Source organism: Vulpes lagopus, chromosome 2 (assembly GCF_018345385.1).
Source record: "Vulpes lagopus strain Blue_001 chromosome 2, ASM1834538v1, whole genome shotgun sequence".
Classification (NCBI taxonomy): Eukaryota; Metazoa; Chordata; class Mammalia; order Carnivora; family Canidae; genus Vulpes; species Vulpes lagopus.
In genome coordinates this window covers 41,952,991-41,979,281 of record NC_054825.1, presented here as the reverse complement: position 1 = coordinate 41,979,281, position 26,291 = coordinate 41,952,991, and the positions used below count along the sequence as shown (strand labels likewise).

General features: G+C 39.2%; 1 protein-coding gene across 6 annotated transcripts in view; it reads left to right on the top strand.

Annotated features, from left to right (window-relative positions):
• The window catches only part of SCAPER (S-phase cyclin A associated protein in the ER), a 422,176-nt gene that overhangs the window by 323,149 nt on the left and 72,736 nt on the right, over window positions 1–26,291 (top strand). The window lies entirely within an intron of this gene.

Genomic DNA, 26,291 nt, shown 5'->3' with positions numbered 1-26,291 from the left:
GAGAGAGAGAAAGAAAGAAAACACACTGGGGGGAGGGGCAGAGGAACAAGGGGGAAAGTATCCCAAGCAGACTCTTTGCTAAGTATGGAGCCCAGCACAAGACTCAGTCCTACAACCCTGAGATCATGATCTGAGCCAAAATCAAAAGTCAGACTCTTACCTTCCTGTGCCACTGACGTGCCCCATCCCTTGATTGATTTTTATAGATATACTTAATTTTATTACCTTTGTTCTTCCTACTTTTCTTATTTCTGCTTATGGTCTTTCCTTTCCACTCAAGAGTCCCCTTTAGCATTTCTTTTTTTTTTTTTAAGACTTTTATTTATTATTTATTTATTCATGAGAGACACAGAGAGAGGCAGAGACACGGGCAGAGAAAGAAGCAGGCTCCACTCCAGAAGCCCGATGTGGGACTGGAACCTGGGTCTCCAGGATCACGCCCTGAGCCGAAGGCAGGGGCCAAATCATTGAGCCACCCAGGGATCCCCCCTTTCTGGTTTTCAAAGCCAAATGTTTTGGAGATTCATCTTCCCAGTACAGGTCCTGGCGCCTGGGGTGGGATCTGCTCCTCTCCTGTCTCCACACCTGAGGCATCCCTCCCTCCTTCAGACAGTTTCACAAGTCAGTTTGGCTCCTGTTGCCATCTCCACCCTTCCTACCCTATTCAGTATGGCCTGTTCTGTACATTTAGCTCTGGAGAGTCTGTTCTACCAGTTGTCAGGTCATTTTCTGGGTTATTTACACTGAGGGGGGTGTTATCTAGGTGTATTCATAGGGCAAAGTGAGCCTAGCTTCTTCCCACTATTATCTTCCCACTGATTTTTTAAATATTATTTTTATTAAAAATATATTATGTTTATAAATGTGAAAGCAAGGGAAACTAAATGCTGTATTCTTTAGAGACACATACAAATGTGATAAAGAAGTTTTTTAAGTAAGGGAATGATAAACAGAACTCATGATCTTGGTTACATAAAGAGGCAAGAGATGGGATAGCAGAAAAATCAAAAGTAGTTTAAATCTATTGGTATTGTTCTAGTTAAATTATTAAATTTTTAATTAGTAAATTAAAGCCATTGTCTCGGTCTTCTTGGAATTTACAGTGTAGTGGGTAGATAGTTGAAACAAACACATATACCACAATTTAAGGGTTATGATGAGTTAAGACAGGGCGTGAGATGTGCAAGGTCAGGGAGAAGTTCCTGATACCTAACCTGAGACCTGAAGGATGAATAATGCAATCATTATGTGGGGAAATGAGAGAAAATATTAGGCTTAGCAAAGCTTCCAGTCTAAGTGAAGGCAGGGGAAAGAGGAGTGAGCGCTGGTGGTAATAGCTTTGGCTGGACATAAGCAAGGATCAGGTTATGAGGGTTACTGAGTTGATGGTGAAATGACATGGCTTCTTCTCAACAGCTTTAGCTCTTGCTCTACAGAAGTTTGCTTGTTTCTCAGGTTTCAAATATGAAGGAAAATATGAAGGAAAATATGAAGAAAAAAATGTTACTTTTTAAAGATTCATTTATTTATTGTAGAGAGAGTACATGTGTGAGTAGGGGGAGGGTCAGAGGGAAAGGATGGGACACAGACACCCCGCTGAGCACGGATCCCTACATAGAGCTTGATCCCACAACCTGAGATCAGGACCTGAGCAAAAATCAGAAGACACATGCTTTACCAACTGAGCCACCCAGATGCCCTGAAAGAATGTACTTATTACACTGCTGTTTGGGGAAACAATGGCTTATATTTTAAATAGATAAAAATGGTAGTTGGTCTCTCAATTTATTTTTTTTTGTTTGTTTGTTTTTTATTTTATTTTTATTTTATTTTATTTTATTTTTTTTTTGGTCTCTCAATTTAAACAGGAAGACTTGTGTCTCCAATTCCGCTCCAGGTACCATTCTGCCATTTTTTAACAATGAAAGATAAATATTTATTTCATTTATGAAATACACCGTACCAATTTCCTAAGAAAAATTATAGTGTAATGAGGAACAGGATATTTACCTAGTTTCAGGGTATAAACCTACAGAATAGGTTTTTTTTTTAAGTTTTTATTTAAATTCCAGCTAGTTAAAAATTAAAAATAAATAAATTCCAGCTGGCTAACATACAGTATAATATTAGTTTCAGGTGTACAATCTTGTCATCCAACAGTCCCATACAGTACCCAGTGCTCATCACAAGTGCACTCCTTAGTCCCCATCACCTGTTTAACCTTTCCCTTCACTCACATCCATCAGTTTGTTCTCTATAATTATGAGCCTGTTTCTTGATTTCTCTCTTTCCCTTTGCTCATTTGTTTTCTTAAATTCCACATATGAGTGAAATCATATGGTATTTGTCTTTCTCTGACTTATCTCACTTAGCGTAATACTCTTTAGCTCCATCCATGTCATTGCAAATGGCAAGATTCCATTATTTTTTGTGGCTGAATAATATTCTGTTGTATATATATACACATATATATGTGTACATGTTTGTGTATATATATATATACACCACATCTTTTTTATCCAGTTGTCAGTCAGTAGATACTTGGGCTGCATTCATATCTTGGCAATTGTAAGTAATACTGCTATAAATATAGGGGTACTCATATCCTTTTGAATTAGCATTTTTGTATTTTGGGGGTAAATACCCAGTACAATTAATGGATCTTTGTATCAGTGTTCCTTTTTAAATTTTTATTTATTTTTATTTTTTAATTTTCTTATTTTAATTCCAGTAGAGTTAACATTACAGAATCGTTATTCATTACAAAATGAAGATAATTTTATAGTGGTAACTTTATATTGGAAACTTTATAGTGGAACTACATACATCACTATAGTGGTGGGAAAAGTTCCACTATACTATTCATACTACCTTATCAAGTAATAAAAATGTCATTGTCAATAATGCACAAATCACAATTGTCTGCCACCTGCAATGAGAACATAGTATCACTTCAGAGTTATCGCTGCCAAAGATACATAATCCAAATCTAATCAGGAGGAAACATCAAACATACCCAAATTGTGATCACACAATTCTTCAAAATAACCTATAATGTTCAAAAGTCTCAAAGTCATGAAAGTTCAAGGAATCACTCACTGAGAGGTTTTTTGAGGGGTAGTAAAGAGACACAGCAGCTAGATGTAGCATGATTCTGGTCTAGCGACTTTTCTAAAGTTTGAGATTTTATACACACACATACATGTATATATTTTAAAAGAAGTGCAAGAAGAAAAGTCCTAAAACCCTGGAATGATTTGATAAGAGTAATGTGGTTTCCATCAGCTACATGCATTGACTTTAGTGGCTGAGACACTCAGTAATTTAAATTCTAGGGCTTATTTCTTAGGGCTTAAAAATGGCCTTGAACTAACAAAGATCTCCTTATTAGAAAAATGATTGTTCCTATGAAAGGAAAGCGATCCGTCATGGTAGACTATGTATCTATAGTTACAATTGAAACACATTTATAATACTTGCAGAGGAATTAACACAGCTGTTTATGAAAGTTCTTTATGGGAAAGGATAGCGATTCAGGGTAAATCTTGTACCAATTTGAGCACACTGTTGTCATTTAACATGGAGATTCAAGGCAATGTGCAGGTCCAGTACTCAAATGGGAATCTGCGGTAGAATGTTCTAGCTTCAGGAGAAAACTGCAACTGAAAAGCACAAAGGCCATCATCCACAATTGCAAAGCAGTAGTACTTTTAGTTTAGGAATAGTTGTAATAGTATATAGTTTATGTCTAACAAGTCTGGAGGTATAGATCCAGTAGCTTCTGTTTGGGAAGAGGAAAGATTGGGAACAGAAGCCTGAGATAAAGAAACCTAGCAAGGCATACGCATACACATGTGTGCCCACACTGAGAAGGCAGAAAGGTGAGAGAAAATACGCATACACATGTGTGCCCACACTGAGAAGGCAGAAAGGTGAGAGAAAATGGAAGACTGAGACAAAAAGGAAGACGAGAACAAGAACAGAGACGAGAGGACAGTTAAGGTGGGAGAAAGGATGGAGAGAAGAGATTTCTAGTGGTGATGTGTGGGCCGTGCAGACGAATGGGAAAGGCAAGTGCAGAGAAATCCTGTTTAGGCTTGCCCCAGCACCCTGTAATAATGCAGTGTCTCCACCTGCCCTCTTGAAGCTTCCATTTCCATGTCCTCGTATTTATACATAGACATAGCAGGACATCAAGTAGAAGGCCTTCTGGCTTTTTCAGTAAATGAAAGAAAACAGTAACCCCAGACATTAAAACCATCCTACATACAGCTAAGTTCCTATTTCTGTGTCCTTTCCCACTGCTCCTGGGGTTTTATGACATGTAGGAAATGGGTTAAAAGCATTCTTTGTGGTTGGCCTCTGCTCTTGCTCAGTTCATTCTCACCTGTGAAAGCAGTCTGGTTAGAGAAGTAAGAGCAGCAATATTAGGTCTCATTAACGCCTCTGACTGCAGCAGATGAGAGTCCATTAAGTCCCTACACTTCATATGTAATTGTGTTCCTTGAAAGATAACTTGCTTTCTCTGGAATCTTGACAAACAAATTAACAAATCCCTTTGTTTTAAAAAGTGTGGTTTAAGTTCGGCAGTTTATTATAAACATATACTTACCCTACATCCTAGAAATCTCACTTCTAGCTATTTACCCAAGAAAAATGAAAATAATTCTTCACAAAAAAAGGCTTATATAAAATGATAATAGCAGCTGTATTCATAAATAATTAAAATCCCTAAACAATGCATCACCAACAGGTGAACTGATAAACTGTGGTATATCTATACAATGGAATAATACTTAGCAATAAATAGGAATGAACTTCTGATACATTCAACAACACGGATGAATTATTCAGAATTCATAGAAGCATTATTCAGAGTGAAAAAAAAAGCCAGATTCAAAAATCTAACTACTATATGGTTCTAGTTACATGAAATTTTAGAAAATGCACAATAATCTGTGACACAGCAGATCAGTGATTGCCTAGAGCCGCAGGAGTGGAGAGCGCAAGGGAACTTTTGTGGGTGTTGAAAATGTTCTGTATGTTGATTATGATGGTTCTTACATAGACACGTACATTTGTCAAAACTTATTGAAGCATACACTTAAAATGGGTTTAACGTAGAATAAAAGTTATTTTTAAAATGTGCTTTTGCAAATGTGGCATAATATCAAGTGATAAGTCTAAGTATAGTTCATTATATACTCTCCTGCAGCCTTTGTGACAGCTTGACATTTTTCAAAGCAAAACATTGGGGGAAATGTGCTTTTGTGAATGGGTAGAAGAGTCCTTTGACTTCTGGCATCATATGCTGAGTTAAATTTTACTTTGCCCTAGATTTAGAAGGGGAAAAATACTGTCCAAAATACAGTGATATAAAGACATCAGCTAGATTATCATCTTCATGTGCTTTCATATTCATTCTCTCATTTTGTTCTTGATATGAATAACATAAAGGTAATAGCTATTGATTTTCTTTCCTCATATATTAAGTGAACACAATTTATTTGTATGCCCTCTTCAGTCAAGAATATGCTATACTAGACATCACAAAGAACACAGAGAGACTATAGTGTGGACCTTGCTCCTTAGGAACCTTACAGCCTAGCATAAAGGTCAGCAAACTAAGATCCACAGGTCAAACCATCACCTGTTTGTAAGTAAGTTTATTAGCACATAACCACACCTATTCATTACATTTGGCTGCTTTCTGCCTACGATGGTAGAGTTGAGTATTCAATAGAAACTATGTGATACACAAAGCATAAAATATTGTTATCTGGCCCTTTATAGAAAATGTGCACCATCCTCTGGTCTAGTAAAATAAAACATGAATGCCAAAGCAAAGAATGCGATAAGCAAAATAAAGATCAGGTGTTCTGAGAGGCCAGAGGAAGGAGAGATTCCTTCCTAATAGGAAGGTTGGAGAAGGCCTCGTTGAGGAAGTGGTGTTGCAAGCCAAACCTAAGTAGGAGTTAGGCAGGTGGGATCAGAGTAGGAAACGGCTGGAACAGGAGGCGTGGAAGGAAATCTTTCCACGTGCTCTTAAAAATCACCAAGTAGGGAGAAAAGAAAAACTAATTCAACAACCTTAGGCCCACTTGATAACAAATAATAAAATATCAAGAGCTATAAAGAGCTTTAAAGATTCTCTCAGACAGCCTTTTCAAGTTTCAGGTGAGGGACACCTCAGAGCCGTAAACAGTTCATGCGAGGACACATACAAAGTTCATGGGGAAGCCTTACTAAAACCCATTACTTCTGCCCCCAGACTTTGCACCGGGCACATTGAGACACTTAAACTAACGTTTACTGGACTGCCTTCCTCGAGTGGCTCTGTGGGATTATACACTCTCTGCAACACTTTTTCAAATCACCCGTACTCTCCCTTCCTTTGAGATTTAGTGCATGCAGTGAGAACATATGGGGATTTGTTCCCCAATTCAATATTGTGAAAGAGGCAGACTGAAACCTTTTTTTAAAAATGTATGTTTTATGAACAGTTTAATAAATGTTTGATAGGTATTTTTAAAAGACAAATAAATGACATAATTTTAAAAACTATTGCCTATCATTGACTTGGGAAAATCAGGCTTCTATGTTGGATCAGATTACCTGTCCCGAGACTAGCACTTTCATATTTTTTAGCAGTTTAGTTCCCGTTTAATTCAAGCTGCCAAAAACTAACGTGTTGCTTGTAAGACACCAGCATCATCAGGCTTTATTGTATCTCTGTCATTAGGTGCCGTCCTTCCCCAGTACAAGAGAAATAGTAGCTCACTGGCTTCTGACACACTTACCACCCTTACCACACGTACTACCCCCTCTTTAAGCATCCCTAAGAGCTATCTGCTTTCCCTCTTTCAACACTACACATTCGCTTTCTATCCACTGTAGTTTGGCTTTTCCTCCATCTGCTCAAAGTGCTTTCACCAAGATCACCAGTAACTTCCGAGTTGAAACTCTTCCCTCCTTTGGTTTATGTAAGGCTCCCTCTGGACTGTTCTCCCAGTGGGCCATATTGCAAACGTTAATGTTTCCCAGGAGTCCTTTTTGAGTTTTTCTCTCCTCTCCATCCAGCCATACAATCTTCATGAACAGTTTTGTGTTTACGGCTTCAACTATTATCCATACCCCGGTGATCCCAAATCAGCATCTCCATCTGGGACCATCCTCCCTTCTTCTCCTGTATTTCCTATTCTGGTAAATAAGTCCTTCTTCCCCATTCTGCAGATATGCAATTTAATCAGATTATTCTCCATTCCCCATCATCTCTCACTTGTCATAACACAGTGGCCTCCTTCCCTGCCTTTAGCTTTAACCTCTTCTGGAACAGGACTTGTGATAAGTCCTCTTTCTGAAATGAGTCCTATACTGGCTAACCTATCACCTTCTAGGTTAAGAGCTAAATTCCGTAGTGAAGTGTGCCAGCCTCTGTGATCTGACAGTCTGATTTCCCCTGCTCTGGCTTCTCCCAGCAACCTGCAGCTCCCTGCGTGTCCACACTCTGCTGCCTTCTTTCATGCTCCCCAGCCACCAGCCCACCAGGCAGAGCTCATCCCTTGCTGTGAGACTCAGCTCAGAGTTACCCCCTTTGGCCGCTGTTCTGGCTCCAGTCCTCATCGTGCCATGAGTCGATTTCTAGGCTTGTCCCACTTCTCGCGTGGAATTCTAGTTCTGGATACGTGCCCGTGAACTCTTGAGAGCAGAACCATGTATTCCTCTTCACCTGTCGAGCTCGTTGCGAGCCAAAGACATAGAGTTTGGAAAACATAAATAAGTGAAAGAAGGAAATTGTTGTAAGCTAATGTGTTTTATGGATCAGAAAATTACACAGTTATGTCAGATACAGGTAGAACGTGGATGACTTACATTTCCTTTCTCGTGTGAATTCATCTACTTCATGACCTACGTGTAAGTACTTCCTTCAGTAAGAGGAGTTCTTCCACAAGGTTTATCTCCTTTCTGCAGAGAAGATAAGATGGCTCAGTGATGATCCGTAGCCTGTCTCGCCTCACGAGTTTCTACATAAAACTTTCTGAAGAGATTAAACCAAAATTCAGTTCTCATTTCTATATATGCAAAATGTAGGAATATCTGTGAGAAAGTTACTTCTGTATGTGTATTTTCCTAAAGTTCTACCCTTAAAACTTTCAGAGGTACTTTTGCAGCTTTTGCTGAAAATGAAGCATCATCTTTTGAGTAGCTGTTACCAGGGGAAACAATGTTTAAATGATTAACGTTGGATGAAGCCTGAATTCTCATTTCCCTAACAATGGTCACTTGTGTAAGTACTCTGGAAAGTGGTGATAAGCATGTCCTCGCACTTGTCCAGTGCTTTCTAATTTCCAAGCACTTCCACGTGTCATCTTGATTAACCCTTGCTAGGATACAGTAAAGTAGCTAAAGGCTCAGGCTCAGCAGGAGGCCTGCCTGGATTGAGATCCTGACTCTGCCATAATTTAGCTCTTAAACCCTCGTTTTCTTTTCTGAAAATAGGAATAGTAGTACTGGAGCGCCTGAGTGGCTCCGTGGTTGAGCATCTGCCTTCGGCTCATGACATGATCCTGGGGTCCCACATGATCGAGTCCCACATCGGGCTCACTGGGAGGAAGGAGCCTGCTTCTCCCTCTGCCTGGGCCTCTGCCTCTCTCTGTGTCTCTCATGAATAAATAAATAAAATCTCTAAAAAATAAATGAAAAAAAGGAATAGTAGCACTGCTCTGTGAGAGTATCGTGCGGGCCAAGTGTGCTGGTCTGGGTGAAGTGGTCAGCACTTGCTTACCTTGCTAATGGATCATGAATTGTCAGCTGCTACTAGCACTGCCGCCTCTTCCACTACTGCTATTACCACTGCAAGAAAAATCCCTGTGAAGTGACAGTGGGAAAAATCAGAGGCCTTAAGAAGCAGTTAAGCAGTCGTGCAATGCCCTTCCACTATGGTGGTTTCAGAGAAGGCTGAGTGGGAAGATGGGACTCAACCACCTTCCTACTGTAACATGCCCCACCTCCCTCCTATGGAGGCCACTTGGGGAAAAGTAACACGCTACGTCTCCTTCTCCAAGTCAGTGTGGTATCAATGGAGAAACTGTGAGGAGCCTGAACTTCTACTCTCACCGAACAAGAATGGGACACTCTTCCCTCCCGCTGAGGGTGTCAGTGAAGGCCAAGTGGGCAGCCTGGATTTCCATCCTTACCTGACAGTAACAAGGTCACCCCCTACCCCATCAGTATGGTATCAAGGGAGGTATTCTAAAATGCAAGATTTAAGTAAGATCCAGAGTCTTATAACCTAATATCCAAATGTCTAAGATACAATTTAAAAATCAGTCATCATACCAAGAGCCAGGAAAATTTATACCTGAATGAGAAAAGAGCCAAATAGATACTGCAATGATCTCACATGATTTTAAAGCAGCTACCATAAAAACACTTCAACATGCAATTACAACTATGCTTAAACAAATGAAAAAATAGGAAGTCTCAGCAAAGAAATAGAATATCTAAAGATGAATCAAATGGAAATACTAGAACTGAAAATTATAATAATGTTTATCATCTGCGAAAGTGTAGGCATACACCTGTACATGTGCCGTGCACGGGCACACACACACACACACACACACACACACACACCCCTTTCCCCTTCACACACAGCTTACCCCCAACCCATTAGCCTCAGTTGCTTCCATTTTACAAATGGCATAGTTTGAGTTTCCAAAAGAGAATGAAAGCTATTAATGGTAAGATGTATCCCAGCGTGGGTTTCTTGGTTGGCTATGTGCATGCAGACACTTTGGGCTTAAGTCTGGTGTTGGGAGAGGCACAGAAAACAAGCATATCACTTTTATACAGATGTGGGAGGAACAGATAATTTTTGGAGTGATAGAATTAGGGCTGGTACAGATCCCAGAGGTCTGGCGTTCTGTTTGAAAAAAAAAAATAGCTACAGAGTATAATTTAGCTTTTCTAAAATTATAATAATTTAGCTTTTCTGTTGCATCAGTGTGAAAGACTCAAGGTTAGAGGAAAGACCTATAGGTTTTAGTTGACTGTGAACTTGGTATGTCAGGGGTGTTTCATGACTTCTAAAAAAACCTATGATAGCATATCATTGAATAGTGCTAAAGAATGGGAGGATGACAGTCCCTCTGCAGAATAGAGAGCAACCAGATAGGTAAAGGAAGTGTAAACCCCTTCCGTAGAAGAAACAAATGAAGAAACTGGGACTCATTGTACTCAAGAGCTGTTTTGAAATATCTGGATGGTTCTCCTCAGGCAACACTCCTGTTCTGATTGCCATGGAAGAATGAAAAGGCCAATGACCAGTGGGTTGGTAAGGAGCTAATAGGGCTGGGGGCAGGGACAGATAGTGCCTTAAACACAGTAATCAGAACCATCTAAAATTGGAAAGGCCTGTCTTGGTGAGCACCCTGTGGCTGATGACGTCAGACCCATATTAAGAAATGGGAAGATGGGCAGCCTGGGTGGCTCAGCAGTTGAGCGCCTGCCTTCAGTCCAGGGTGTGATCCCGGAGACCCGGGGTCGAGTCCCGGGGTCGACTCTTGGAACCTGCTTCTCCTTCTGTTTCTGCCTCTCTCTCTCTCTCTGAATAAGTAAATAAAATCTTAAAAAAAAAAAAAAAAAGAGAAATGGGAAGATGAACCAGATACTGACCTAACTGTGGAAACTGTCCAACTCTGAGAGTCTTTGATTTTCTGTTCTTCAAGTTCCTCCCTCTAGCATTATTATTATATAAAATTTCTTAAGTGGTGGTATCATTATTTTACCTCCATTTTCACTGGTTAACTATTTTCTCACTGGCATTAATAAGCCTGCTTCCATCTCCTTTTTCATTGTTTTTGTTATTTCCTGGTTCTTGTTTGTATTCTAGATAGATGACTTTACTTAGATAACTTCATGATCATAAATAAAGTCCTACCGAATCTTAGAATCTGAGGATTAAAGGAGGCTTTAGACATTAACCAGTCTAACCTTGTACCAGAAAGATGCAATGGTGGTAAGTGGGATAAATCATTAAACATAGAATCCAATGTCCGATTGGAGAAACTGTTCTGTCGCTTACTGACTTCACAATCTTAGGTAAATTGCTTAACCTTTCTGAGCTTCTGTTTTCTCATTTGTATAAAAGGACAATAATAGATACATTAGAGGGTTGCTGTAAACATTTAATGAGATAAATGCATATAAAATAAGAATAAGTCACAGTCATTGGATGGCAAAGTTCTTCTAATTGAAAATCAATATCTACATGCAATCAACAAATATTTTTTGAGCACCTTTACTACATAGCCAGTGTTGTTTAAGGCCCCAAACAGATAAATGAACAAAGCAAAGTCTTGGCCTTATGGAACTTATATTCTAGTTGGGGGAAAGAGGAAATGCATTTTAGGAGATGACCATTATAATGGAACAGAAATAAAGCTGAGTAACAACAGTAAGGGAAAGTTTAGGGGAGAAAAATGTTACTTTAAAAAGGTAGTCTACAAAGGCTCAAGGACGGGTGGCAGTTGAAGAGAGACAAGAGACAGAGACAGAACGTAGTACGTGAATTTTGAGAAGTCACCAAGGCAGTAGGCAGATCAAGAAGAGCCTTGTTGACCATTATGAGGTCTTAGGCTTTTCCTTTACAAGAGGTGAGAACCCAGGGAGTGTGCTGAGCAGAAGAATGATATGATTCAACATTTAAAACAAAGACATTTCCTAAGTCATGTACTCTAAAATTTGCTGAAACTACATTACTTAGGACTTACATGAAATATGTAAACAGAGACTAGAAGTTACAAATATATTAGAAAGGGAAATAATATTTGGGATAAAATGTTAAATTTGCTTTAACATAATTATATTATTTCTGGAATAAAAAAAAGATGTTGAAAGCTATTAGCCATTCCTATTTAATTTCTTTTTATACTTCGAGGCTAAGTAAATCATCATGGTAAATATCTTTCATAGTTCTGCTTTTATGCATAAAAAACATAATCATAGATGTTTTATAAAATATCAATAGAGATAAAACAGTTGTACATCTAATGACAGGTTAGCTGAAGGAAATAAAATGGTACTGATAATATAGAAACCTCTTCTGCTCTTGGAGTCCTTACACATTTTTGCCCTTACTCTGACACTGTCTTGACAGTCACTTTTTTTTTCTAAAGTTTCAGTCGGGGGATCCCTGGGTGGCACAGCGGTTTGGCGCCTGCCTTTGGCCCAGGGCACAATCCTGGAGACCCGGGATCAAATCCCACGTCGGGCTCCCGGTGCATGGAGCCTGCTTCTCCCTCTGCCTATGTCTCTGCCTCTCTGTGTGTGTGTGTGTGTGTGTGTGTGTGTGTGTGTGTGTGACTATCATAAAAAAAAAAGTTTCAGTCAGTTAAGATACAATGTAATATTATTTTCAGGTGTACAATATAATGATTCAAAACTAAAGTACAACACCTAGTACTTATCACAACTGCCCTCCTTACTCTCCATCGCCTATTTTATCCATCCCCCCCACCAACCTCCAGTCTGGTAACCATCAATTTGTTCTCTATACTCAAGAGTCTGTTTCTTGGTTTGCTTCCCTCTCTTCTTTTTTCCCCTTTGCTTATTTGTTTTGTTTCTTAAATTCCATTTATGAGTGAAATCAATATGGTATTTTGTCTTCCTCTGACTTATTTTGCTTAGCATTATACTCTAGATCTACCCATGTCATTGTAAATGGCAAGATTTCAGTCTTTTTATGACTAATATTCCATTGTATGTATATTGTATGTATGTGTGTGTGTATAGATGTGTGTATATATATGTTCACATCTATATACACACACACATCTTTATCCATTCATCTCTTATGGAACATCTGGGCTCCTTCCATAGTTTGGCTGTTGTGGACATTGCTGATATAAATATTGGGGTGCAAAGACCCTTTCGGGTCACTACATTTGTATCCTTCAGATAAATACCTAGTAGTGTGATTGCTGGATCATAGGGTAGTTCTATTTTTAACTTTTGAGGAACGCCGTGCTGTTTTCCAGAGTGGCTGTACTAGTTTGCACTCCCACTAACAGTGTAAGAGGCTTCCCCTTTCTCCATGTCCTCCCAAACACCTGTTGTTTCTTGTGTTAACAGATTTTAGCCATTCTGACGGGTGTGAGGTGATATCTCGTTGTAGTTTTATTTTTTTATTTTTTTATTACTTATTTATTTATTTATTTATTATAATAAATTTATTTTTTATTGATGTTCAATTTGCCAACATACAGAATAACACCCAGTGCTCATCCTGTCAAGTGCCCCCCTCAGTGCCCGTCACCCATTCACCCCCACCCCCTGCCCTCCTCCCCTTCCACAACCCCTAGTTCGTTTCCCAGAGTTAGGAGTCTTTATGTTCTGTCTTCCTTTCTGATATTTCCTACCCATTTCTTCTCCCTTCCCTTCTATTCCCTTTCACTATTATTTATATTCCCCAAATGAATGAGAACATATAATGTTTGTCCTTCTCTGATTGACTTATTTCACTCAGCACAATACCCTCCAGTTCCATCCACGTTGAAGCAAATGGTGGGTATTTGTCATTTCTAATGGCTGAGGAATATTCCATTGTATCGTTGTAGTTTTAATTCTCATTTCCCTGATGATGAGTGATGTTGAACATCTTTCCACGTCTCTCAGCTGTCTATATGTCTTCTTTGGAGAAATGTCTGTTCATGTCTTCTGCCCATTTTTAATTGGATTATTTGTTTCTTGGTGTTGAATTATATAAGTTTTTATAAATTTTGGATATGAACCCTTTATTGAAAATATGTCATTTGCAAATATCATTTCCCATTCTGTAGGTTGCCTTTTAGTTTTATTGATTGTTTCCTTTGCTGGACACAAGTTTTTTATTTTGATGAAGTACCAAAAGTTTATTTTTGCTTTTGTTTCCCTTGCCTCAGGAACATATCTAGAAAGAATTTGCTGTGGCTGATGTCAAAGAGGAGGTTACTGCCTGTGTCCTTCTCTAAGATTTTTATGGTGTCAGGTCTCACGTTTAGGTCTTTAGCCATTTTGAATTTTTTTTTTTTGTTATTTTATTTTTTTAAGATTTTATGTATTTATTCATGAGACACACACACACACACACACACACAGAGGCACAGGCAGAGGGAGAAGCAGGCTCCATGCAGGGAGCCCGACGTGGGACTCGATCCTGGGTCTCCAGGATCACACCTGGGGCCAAAGGCAGGCACCAAACCGCTGAGCCACCCAGGTTGCCCCTTGAATTTATTTTTGTAAGAAAGTCATCCAGTTTTATTCTTTTGCATGTTGCTCTCCAGTTTCCCCAACATCATCCGCCGAAGAGACTCTTTTTCCTATTGGAAATTCTTTCCTACTTTGTTGAAAATTAATTGACCATATAGTTGTAGGTTCATTTCTGGGATTTCTGTTCTATTTCATTGATCTATGTGTCTGTTTTTTTACAGGCTTTATTTGTTTATTCATGAGAGACACAGAGAGAGGCAGAGACATAGAGGTAAAAGCAGGCTCCCTGAGGGGATCCTAATGTGGAATTCGATCCCTGGACGTTGGGATCACAATCTGAGCCGAAGGCAGTTACTCAACTGCTGAGCTACCCAGGCATCCCAGATCTGTGTGTGTGTTTTTGTGCCAGTACCATACTGTCTTGATCACTACAGCTTTGTAACATTACTTGAAGTCCAGAATTGTGATGCCTCCAGCTTTGCTTTGCTTTTTCAAGGTTGCTTTGGCTATTCAAGGTCTTTTGTTTTAGGATTATGTTGGATTTCAGGATTGTTTGTCCTAGATCTGTGAAAAATGCTGTTGGTATTTTATGTGTAAATTACTTTGGATAGTATGGACATTTTAACAATATTTGTTCTTCCAGCCCAGGAGCGTGGAATGTTTTTCCATTTCTTTGTGTCATCTTAATTTCTTTCATTGGTGTTTATAGTTTTCAAAGTATAGGTCTTTCACCTCTTTACTTAGGTGTCTTCCTGTTTTGGGTGCAGCTGTAAATGGATTGACTACTTAATTTCTTTCTGCTGCTTCATTGTTGGTGTATAGAAATACAGCAGATTTCTGTACATTGATTTTATATCCTGTGACTTTAATGATTTTGTATATCACTTCTAGCAGTTTTTTGGTGGAGTCTTCCAGGTTTTCTATATAAAGTATCATGTCATCTGGTAATAGTGAAGTTTTTATTTTTCCTTGCCAATTTGGATGCCTTGTATTTCACTTCCTTTCCTGACTGCTATGGCTGGGACCTCCAGTAGTATGTTAAATAACAGTGGTGAGGGTGCACATCCCTGCCTTGTTCCTCACCATAGAGGAAAAGCTCTCAGGTTTTCCCCCATTGAGGATGATATTATCTGTGGATTTTTCATATATGGCCTTTATTATGTTGAGATATATTGAGGTGTTCTCTCTAAACCTCCTTGTAGGGCAGCCCTGGTGGCTCAGCGGTTTAGCGCCGCCTTCAGCCTAGGGCGTTATCCTGGAGACCTGGGATCGAGTCCCACGTCGGGCTCCCTGCATGGAGGCTGCTTCCCCTCCGCCTGTGTCTCTGCCTCTCTCTCTCTCTCTCTCTCTCTCTCTCTCTCTCTCGTCTCTCATGAATAAATAAATAAATCTTAAAAAAAAAAACCTTGTTGAGGATTTTTATAAGTGGATGTTGTACTTTGTCAAATGCTTTTTCTGCTTGTAATGAAATGGTCATATGGTTCTTATCCTTTCTTTTATTAATATGGTGTATCAGGGCACCTGGATGGCTCAGTCGTTAAGTGTTTGCCTTTGGCTCAGGTCATGATCCCAGTGTCCTGGGATCAGCCCCTGCATCAGGCTCCCTCTCCCTCTCCCTCTGCCCCTGCTCCTGTGCATTTTCTCTCTTTCACTTTCACCCTCTCTCTCAACTAAATAAATAAAATCTTTTTTTTAAAATGTGTATCATATTGATTGATTGAACCACCCTTGGAACCCAAGAATAAGTCCCACTTCACCATGGTGAATGAGTCTTTTAATGTATTATTACTGGGTTCAGTTTGCTAGTATTTTATTGAGAATTTTTGCATCCATGTTCATCAGGGATGCTGGCTTTTAGTTCCCTTTTTTAGTGGGTCTCCACCTCATTTGTATCAGGATAATTCTGGCCTCACAGAATGAATTTGGAAGTTTTCCTTGCTTTTCTATTTTTTGGAATAGTTGGGGAAGAATAGATATGAATTCTTCTTTAAATGTTTTGTGGAATTCCCCTGTAAAGCCATCTAGGCCTGGACTTTGGTTTATTGGGCATTTTTATCCATTTCTTCCATATTGTCCCAATTTGTGGCATATAATTCTTCTTTCTCTTTTTGGTAAGTCTGGCTAGAGATTTTTAATTTTTATTAATTTTTTCAAAGAAACAGCTCCTACTTTCATTGATCTGTTCTATTGTTTTTTTAGTTTCTCTTTCATTTCTGCTCTGATCTTTATGATATCCTTCATTTTGCTGGCTTTAGGTTTTGTCTGCAGTTCTTTTTTCTAGCTCCTTTCCGTGTAAGGTTGTTAGATTGTTTATTTGCGAATTTTCTTGGTTCTTGAGGCAGACCTTTATTTCTAAACAATCTTCTGTTGGTTTTCAATGAACTTAATTCATATACAGACCATTGTGAACAAATACACTGTACAACTTAAAAATACATAAACTCAATTTCACAATACTAAAAATTAGTTGGGTAGAATTACCACTGGATTACCAGGTTAATTTTCTCTCTCATGGAATCACATTACAGAAGGATGGATTTGTACTTAATAAGAAAAGCATCTTTCTGTGTTGCAAAAATGAATGTAGAAAGTTTTTGGAACCATTTTTGGTAGTGTGAGATAGTAGTGGATAAAGAATGTGAATTTGCCTTTTAAGAGAGATAATGACTTTTAATTTAATTTTGCCTCAGGGCTTGGTCCTATGAATATTGGATTTCTCCTTGGAGTAGATTTAGTGAAGCAGCACAGTACTTATTGCATCCTGATGGTTTCTTTATCCTCAGGAAAGTCTCCTCCTCTGGACCATGGTTTCCTCAAATATAAAGTGAAAAAATTTGATTGTGAGGTTCTTTCTAAATCTAAAACTATATGAAATATCTGCAGATTTTATGAAGGTCAAATATCTCTTGAGAGGAAAGGGATAGTTCGTAGTAAGAAAAGAATATGTACATAAAATCAACCTATAATTTGCTATTGTATGATACTGACTACACCTGTGTATTCTGAAGAAATATACTAAAGGAAATAACCTTTCATCCAGTGGAGAAAAATTGTGGTTTTAGATTTTCTGCCTCAGGAGTGACAGATTCAGAAAAGCCAAAAGCTGTATAGCTCTGTTTTTTCCCAGGCCAGGCCTGGTACACACCAGCAGGCAGTAGTTACAAGCACTGCTGCATGCTGGGAAGGTAACCTCCCCTGCCCTTCACAGACCACCCACCACAGAATGGAATGTGTCCCAGACTCAGGTAAGCCAGGTGTGCAGTAGATGAGGGCAGTGAGCAGGGGGAGGGGAAGATGTTGCTAGCACACCTTTCCTAAAGGGCAGGTCCCTCAACTTCCAATGTGCCCTTGGCCAAGCGACGGTGCTAGAAGGAAGTTCAAACTCCAGTGTTGGTCTATAAACATGTTTCAGAACTCTAGATGTGCCTTTCATCTACTAAGTGTCCCAAAACAGCAGGCTGCTAATGAGTTATCTTACCTCTGGCAAGTAAGAGTGATATCCAAATAGACAAAAGACAATAGCATAGAGTATTCCACTGAATACATTATCCTTTACAGTGTAGATACCTTCTGCAAGTTTCTTTTTATCAAATCTCATTTTTGAAGACTAAAAAGAGCTTTATTGTCTCACTGAAGATAAGCCCCTCCTTATCATAATTTAGGCAATTTTGAAATTCTTCCCTAGATGAAACATTGGTTTCCTATTAAGTATTGCTGTTTAATGATTTAAAATCCAGCAAAAGAAAAATCTATATAGAAGGAATGAGGAGGATTTCTGTACTATTTGAATGAGACACAAAAAAGGCTTCACCAAAGATTACAAGCAAAAGAAAACTCTGTTCTGAGCAGTGAAAGGACAATACTGAATGAGAAAATACACATATACATGCACAAAATTCTATGGAAAAATATGATGAGGGACTGAACTGAATGTTGGGCTAACTTAGACTCTTGGAAACTAGAAAATTATGGGGAGAAAAAAAGACTATTTAGCACAGTGAGAGCCTTCAGACCTAGGTCTGAAGTCCCAGGATTCAGGGCAGCAGGCCTAACAAGGGAAGCTTGGCTCCTGTAGGCCACGAGGTTCTTCATATGACTGCAAGATTGTTAGAGAAGCTTTTCAGTTTGTGTTTACTTTATGAGAAACTACCAAATGGTGTTTCTAAAATTAAGTAGAAATCCCCAAACAAATAGAAAATCAAAAGTTGTCAGCTGTAGACAGAGAATATAAAAATATTGTAAAAATACATCTGATTTACTTTACATAAGCTTATTTTCTTGAGGCTGATGAAGAAGTGACATTTGATGCTCAAAGCTCACTGACAGTTTCTGAATAATGAGATTAGTACATTTAACCCAGAATTGTCGCAGCAATCCTTAAATATAATATTTTATTGCCTTTTGGCCAATAAAAAACTCTGAGGGAATTCTTTTTTTCTTTAATGGAAGAGATTCCAGAAAAGCATTGTGGTTTTTTTTTATTCATTTGTTTGTATTGAAGTTTGATTTGCCAACATATAGTATAACACCCAGTGCTCATCCCATCAAGTGCTCCCCTCAGTGCCCGTCACCCTGTTACCCCATCCCCCCGCCCACCTCCACTTCCGCAACCCTTTGTTTGTGTCCCAGAGTCAGGAGTCTCTCATGATTTCTCTCCCTCTCTAACATTTCCCACTCATTTTCTCTCCTTTCCCCTATAATCCTTTTCACTATTATATTCCCCATATGAGTGAAACCGTATGATGTTTGTCCTTCTCTTATTGACTTACTTCGCTCAGCATAATACCCTCCAGGTCTATCCACATTGAAGCAAATGGCAGGTAATCGTCCTTTCTGATGGCTGAGGAATATTCCACTGTATACATAAACCACATCTTCTCTATCCATTCATCTTTCGATGGACACCGAAGCTCCTTCCACAGTGTGGCTATTGTAGACGTTGCTGCTATAAACATCGGGGTGCAGGTGTCCCGGCATTTCACTGCATCTGTATCTTTGGAGTAAATCCCCAACCGTGCCATTGCTGGGTCGTAGGGCAGGTCTATTTTTAACTCTTTGAGGAACCTCCACACAGTTTTCCAGAGTGGCTGCACCAGTTCACATTCCCACCAACAGTGTAAGAGGGTTCCCTTTTCTCCACATCCTCTCCAACATTTGTTATTTCCTGTCTTGTTAATTTTCCCCATTCTCACTGGGGTGAGGTGGGATCTCATTGTGGTTTTGGTTTGTATTTCCCTGATGGCAAGTGATGCAGAGCATTTTCTCATGTGCGTGTTGGCCATGTCTATGTCTTCCTCTGTGAAATTTCTGTTTATGTCTTTTGCCCATTTCATGATTGGATTGTTTGCTTCTTGGGTGTTGAGTTTAATAAGCTCTTTATAGATCTTGGAAACTAGCCCTTTATCTGATGTGTCATTTGCAAATATCTCCTCCCATTCTGTAGGTTGTCTTGTAGTTTTGCTGACTGTTTCCTTTGCTGTGCAGAAGCTTTTTATCTTAATTAAGTCCCAGTAGTTCATTCTGGTTTTGTTTCCCTTGCCTTCCTAGATGTATCCTGCAAGAAGTTGCTGTGGCCAAGTTCAAAAAGGGTGTTGCCTGTGTTCTCCTCTAGGATTTTGATGGATTCTTGTCTCACATTTAGATCTTTCATCCATTTTGAGTTTATCTCTGTGTCTGGTGTAAGAGAATGGTCCGGTTTCATTCTTCTGCACTTGGCTGTCCAATTTTCCCTGCACCATTTATTGAAGAGACTCTCCTTTTTTCCAGTGGATAGTGTTTCCTGCTTTGTCGAATATTAGTTGACCATAGAGTTGAGGGTCCAATTCTGGGTTCTCTATTGTGTTCCATTGATCTATATGTCTGTTTTTGTGCCAGGATCATACTGTCTTGATGACCACAGCTTTGTAAGTACAACCTGAAATCCAGCATTGTGATGCCCCCAGCTCTGCTTTTTTTTTTTTTTTAATATTCCCCTGGCTATTCAGGGTCTTTTCTGATTCCACACAAATCTTAAGATGATTTGTTCCAACTCTCTGAAGAAAGTTCATGGTATTTTGATAGGGATTGCACTGAACGTGTACATTGCCCTGGGTAACATTGTCACAATATTAATTCTTCCAATCCATGAGCACAGAGTGTTTTTTCATCTCTTTGTGTCTTCCTCAATTTCTTTCAGAAGTGTTCTGTAGTTTTTAGGGTACAGATCCTTTACCTCTTTGATTAGGTTTATTCCTAGGTATTTTATGCTTTTGGGTGCAGTTGTAAATGGGATTGACTCCTTAATCTCTCTTTCTTCAGTCTCATTGTTAGTGTATAGAAATGCCACTGATTTCTGGGCTTTGATTTTGTATCCTGCCACACTGCCGAATTGCTGTATGAGTTCTAGCAATCTTGGGGTGGAGGCTTTTGGGTTTTCTATGTTCAGTATCATGTCATCTGCAAAGAGGGAGAGTTTGACTTCTTCTTTACTAATGTCCAATGCCTTTTATTTCTGTTTGTTGCCTGATTGCTGAGGCCAGGACTTCTAGGACTATGTTGAATAGCGGTGGTGAGAGTGGACATCCCTGTCGTGTTCTTCATCTTAGGGGAAAGGCTCCCAGTGTTTCCCCATTGAGAATGATATTTGCTGTGGGCTTTTCGTAGATGGCTTTTAAGATGCTGAGGAATGTTCCCTCTATCCCTACACTCTGAAGAGTTTTGATCAGGAATGGATGCTGTATTTTGTCAAATGCTTTCTCTGCGTCTATTAAGAAGGTCATTTGGTTCTTGTTGTTGTGACCAAAGTCTCTTGATTTCTCTTGTTGATGTGATCTATCACACTGATTATCTTACAAATGTTGAACCAGCCTTGCATCCCAGGGATAAATCCCACTTGATCATGGTGAATAATCTTCTTAATGTACTGTTGGATCCTATTGGCGAGTATCTTGTTGAGAATTTTTGCATCTGTGTTCATCAGGGATATTGGTCTATAATTCTCCTTTTTGGTGGGGTCTTTGTCTGGTTTTGGAATTAAGGTGATGCTGACCTCATAAAGCAAGTTTGGAATATATGGTCCCTTTCTATCCTTCAAAACAACTTTAGTAGAATAGATATTATTTCTTCTTTAAACATTTGATAGAATTTTCCTGGGAAGCCATTTGGCCCTGGACTTTTGTGTCTTTGGAGGTGTTTAATGACTGCTTCAATTTCCTCCCTGGTTATGGGCCTGTTCAGGTTTTCTATTTCTTCCTGTTCCAGTTTTGGTAATTTGTGGTTTTCCAGAAATGCATCCATTTCTTCCAAATTGCCTAATTTGTTCGCATATAGCTGCTCATAATACATTCTTAAAATAGTTTGTATTTCTTTGGTATTGCTTGTGATCTCTCCTCGTTCATTCACTCTCAGAGCATGAACCTGCAGTCTCAGGATTGAGTCCTACAGTAGGCTCCCTTCTTGGAGCCTGCTTGTCCCTCTGCCTCTGTTTCTGCCTGTTTTTCTCTGTGTCTCTCACAAATAAATAAAATCCAAAAAAAAAATTAAATTAATTAAATTAAAAAATAATAATTTTTCTCCAATCTCCTGGTTGACACTCTTTAACCTCCATGTGTTTCTTCCAAATTTTGTCGTGATTGAGTTTTAGTTTCAAAGCATTGTGGTCTGAAAATATGCAGAGAACATTCCCAATCTTTTGGTATCAGTTGAGTCCTGATTTGTGACCCAATATGTGGTCTATTCTGGAGAAAGTTCATGTGCACTTGAAAAGAATGTGTATTCAGTTGCATTCAAATGGAAAGTTGCGTATATATCTGTGAGATCCATCTGGTCCAGTGTATCATTCAAGGCCCTTTTCTCTTTGGTGATGTTCTGATTAGAAAATCTGTCATTTGCAGAAAGTGCCATGTTGAAGTCTCTTACTATTAGTGTGTTACTATCTAAGTTAAGTCTTTACTTTGGTTATTAATTGATTGATATACTTGGCAGCTCCCTCATTAGGGTTAGTTCCTCTTATTGGATAGACCCTTTAAGTATTATATAGTGTCCCTCTTCATCTCTTACTACAGTCTTTGGGATAAACTCTAATTTACCTGATATGAGGATTGCTACCCCTGCTTTCTTTTGAGGACCATTTGAATGGTAAGTGGTTCTCCACCCCTTCATTTTCAGGCTAGAGGTGTCCTTAGGTCTAAAATGAATCTCTTGTAGATAGCAGATAGATGGGTCTTGCTTTTTTTATACAGTCTGAAACCCTGTGTCTTTTGATGGGATCATTTAGCTCATTCATGTTCAGAATAACTATTGAAAGATATGAATTTAGTGTCATCGTAATACCTCTTCAGTGCCTGTTTTTGTGGATTGTTTCTCTGGGCTCCCTGTTTCTTTTACGGAGTCCCCCTTAATATTTCTTGCAGAGATGGTTTGGTGGTCACATATTGTTTCAGTTTATGCCCATCCTGGGAACTCTTTATCTCTCCTTCTATTCTGAATGAGAGCCTTGCTGGATAAAGTATATTTGGCAGCATGTTCTTCTCATTTAGGACCCTGAATATATCCTGCCAGCCCTTTCTGGCCTGCCAGGTCTCTGTGGAGAGGTCTGCTGTTAATCTGATATTTCTCTCCATATAAATTAAGATTCTCTTGTCTCTCACTGCTTTAAGGATTTTCCCTTTATCTTTGGAATTTGTGAGTTTCACTATTAAATGTCGAGGTGTTGAATGGTTTTTATTGATTTGGGGGGGGGGTCCTCTCTATCTCTTGGATCTGAATGCCTATTTCCTTCCCCAGATTTGGGAAGTTCTCAGCTATGCTTTGTTTAAATATACTTTGTGGTCCTCTCTCTCTCTCAGCCTCTTCTGGAACCCCAATTAGGTATACATTTTTCCTTCTCAAGCTAACATTTATTTCCTTAAGCCTTTCCTCCTGGTCTCTTGTTTTTCTCTTTTTTCCTCAGCTTCCTTCCTTACCATCAACTTGTCTTCTATGTCACTCACTCTTTCTTCCACCTCATTAACCTTCATCGTTAGGACCTCCAGTGACTCTGAGCATCTGAAGCTCCATGGCCCCCCGTCATGGTGCCCGGTTTTCCCGGGAGCGCTGTCCTGTCCCGAGGCCTCGCCGCCCTGCGTCCCCGGCTACTCACGGTTCCCCTCCCCCACCTCATTCTTTCTTATTTTTTTTTCGTCTTCCTACTTTGTTAAAAGCAAAAACTTTTCTCTCTGTAGCATTTCAGCTGCCCTCTCTTTAAGTCTCAGGTCAAATTTGTAGGTGTTCAGGATGTTTTGAAAGGTACCGAGGTAAGTTTGCAGGGCCAGGTGAGTTGGGCCCCCTCCACCGCCTTTCCCCTCCCTCCCAGAGAAGGGCTGTTATGCCCATTACCAATTTTCACTCCCTCCGCTAAAGATAGTTTCTGCCGAATCCTCAGTAAAAGAGCTACCCAATGGGAGGAAGTCCGTTTAGGGTAAGAGATGGCACAGAGGCTTTAAAGTCTAATAAACTCAGATTCAATTCCCAGACCTTCCATTAACTCACTGTGAAACCTGGGCATGTCCTTGATGTCTCTGAACTTGAAGTATTACTTGAAGTATTAATCTGTAAAAAACTAAATGTGATGATACAAGAAAAACACTTAAGCAGTTTTGCTTAGTAGGAAAACCTCATAGATGTTAGTCTCCATCCTTCCTTCTCTTACAACCTCTCCCAGGGAGTATGACTCATAATTTAGCTCCCACCCCCTTGGGGTACCTTTAGTTTGTCATTTTGAGCATAAGCAGTTATACTGATATGTAGTAAATAATAATTTCAGAGGAAATAAAGATGAGATGTAGGCAATAACTGATTCTCACATTGCAGTGCCTTTTTGTATTCCTATCTGTCCTTCCTTGTGATTCCAGAATTAGTGTCACATTTTGCTACTGCCTGCATCAAAAATGGTCACCACTTTTCTCTTTTGTATTGTTCTTTCTGTTCTTCTATAAACAACAAAACCACAATTTGTTACAGTTCATTGTAAAATCAGTCTGTAGGGTCTGAATGATCCTTAAGGTGAGCAGAGCACCTTAAAAGTACTTCTAATTAAGTGAAAGATTGCCAAACACACATGCATCCTGTTTATTTGAAATACTTGATGAAAATCAGTACAAGGAAAAAAAAAAAGAAAATCAGTATAAGCTTCTTAAAAAGAAAGGATTGTGAAAATTTATGATAATGAAGAAACCTGACATTACCCTGAAATTATTTCTCATATTCTCTCTGTAATGTGTAAAAGAAAAAGTTATGATTTTGGTGGATTTATTGAGATAATTTTAAAACATGGGCATTTGAACACATAAGTTACATTTTTCTCTGCCTGGGCGCCCCAGTAATATTACAGTAGATATGTACAGACCTGAACCCTCAAAAACAAAAAGAATGGGAAGCAAAGGAAAGCAAATATGTTTTAATCCATAAAGCAGGTAGTTGAAAGACAGTTACCTAAAAGCGAAAACCTAAATTAGCAGGAAGAAAAATACCAGGAGAAAATTTGTGCCACAGAACCCCAAAAGGCTCAAGAATTAGAGTCACCAGGTATCTCAGAAAATGAGAATGAGGCTGGAAAGAGAGTAATTGGTTGATAGCCTAAATAAGAGGCAGTTTAGATGCCCTAGAATTCATCTGCCATCTGTATCGCCAAGTGACTGCACCCTGCAGCCATGGCAGGAAACAAGAGTTTGAACCAAAGTTACACTAGGCATTAGGACACTGTATACAGCCACAAAAAGTCATACAAAAACAAAATGATTAAGTGAGAATCTATCTCTTAATAATGAGCCACTCAGCCTCTTCTGTGAATCTCTGTAAAAATGAGCAGGCCATGTTATATTCTCCAGGCTTAGAAGATAAAGGATTTCATTCTAATGAAATGAACTTATGCAGGAGAACAGACATATAAACACTAATACTTGGGATTCCCCAGTGGGAAAGCTAGGTCTCTGTTAGTTACCCAGATTGAAGCCCTTCGTGCAGAGTATGTATCCAGCTTGTAACTGGATCAAGGTTGTGATACACTAACCTGTCTAGCCATCAGTCTTGCGTGTGAACAGAAAGTCACAAGTGACTACATATTTAAGGAAAGCTTAAAATCTAAAGTATAGAGAAGGAACTCACAGGAGACAAAGACCACGTAGGAAACAAAATCTTAAAAAAGTATAATTTCACAGAGATGAGAAATACTGTATCTACAAAACAAAAAAACTAAAAACATACAGAGAGCCAAAAAGAGCTACTGAAATTAGGGGCAGTTGGGTGGCTTAGTTGGTTTAGTATCCAACTCTAGGTCTCGGCTCAGGTCATGGTCTCAGGGTGGTAGGATTAAGCCTCGTGGGGTACTGTGCCAGCGCAGTCTGCTTAAGATTCTCTCTCCCTGCACTGGGTGTTATGCTAAATGTTGGCAAATTGAACTCTAATTAAAAAAATGATTCTCTCCCCCTCTCCGTCTGCCTCTCCCTGATGCATGCTACTCTTTTTCTTTCTCTCAAGTAAATAAATCGGCAAAAAGAAAAAAAAAGAAAAAAAAAAACCTCCTGAAAATTTGGAATATAATGAAAAACTCAGTAGAAGGACTGGAAATAAAGTTAAGGAAATCACCTAAAAAGTAGGACAATAAACGAAGAGATGAAGAGCAGGAGAAAATAGAATATAAGAAAATTACAGGCTTAGTTCAGGACCAAAGTCCAACAGAGAAAATGAATGAGAGGAAATTAGCAAAGAAATAATCCAAGAAATTTCCCCGTAAGTGAAACACATGGTTTACAGATTAAAAAGACCACAGAGTTTTTGCAAACAAAAGGAGGAGGGGGGAGGAAGAGGAAGAAGACCAAGAACAAGAAGAAGAGGAAAAAGAAAGAAGGAAGAAAGAAGAAAGACTTATACCAGGACACAGGAAATCAGAGATAAGTTTCTAAAAGTTCCCAGAGAGGGGATCCCTGGGTGGCGCAGCGGTTTGGCACCTGCCTTTGGCCCAGGGCGCGATCCTGGAGACCCGGGATCGAATCCCACATCGGGCTCCCGGTGCATGGAGCCTGCTT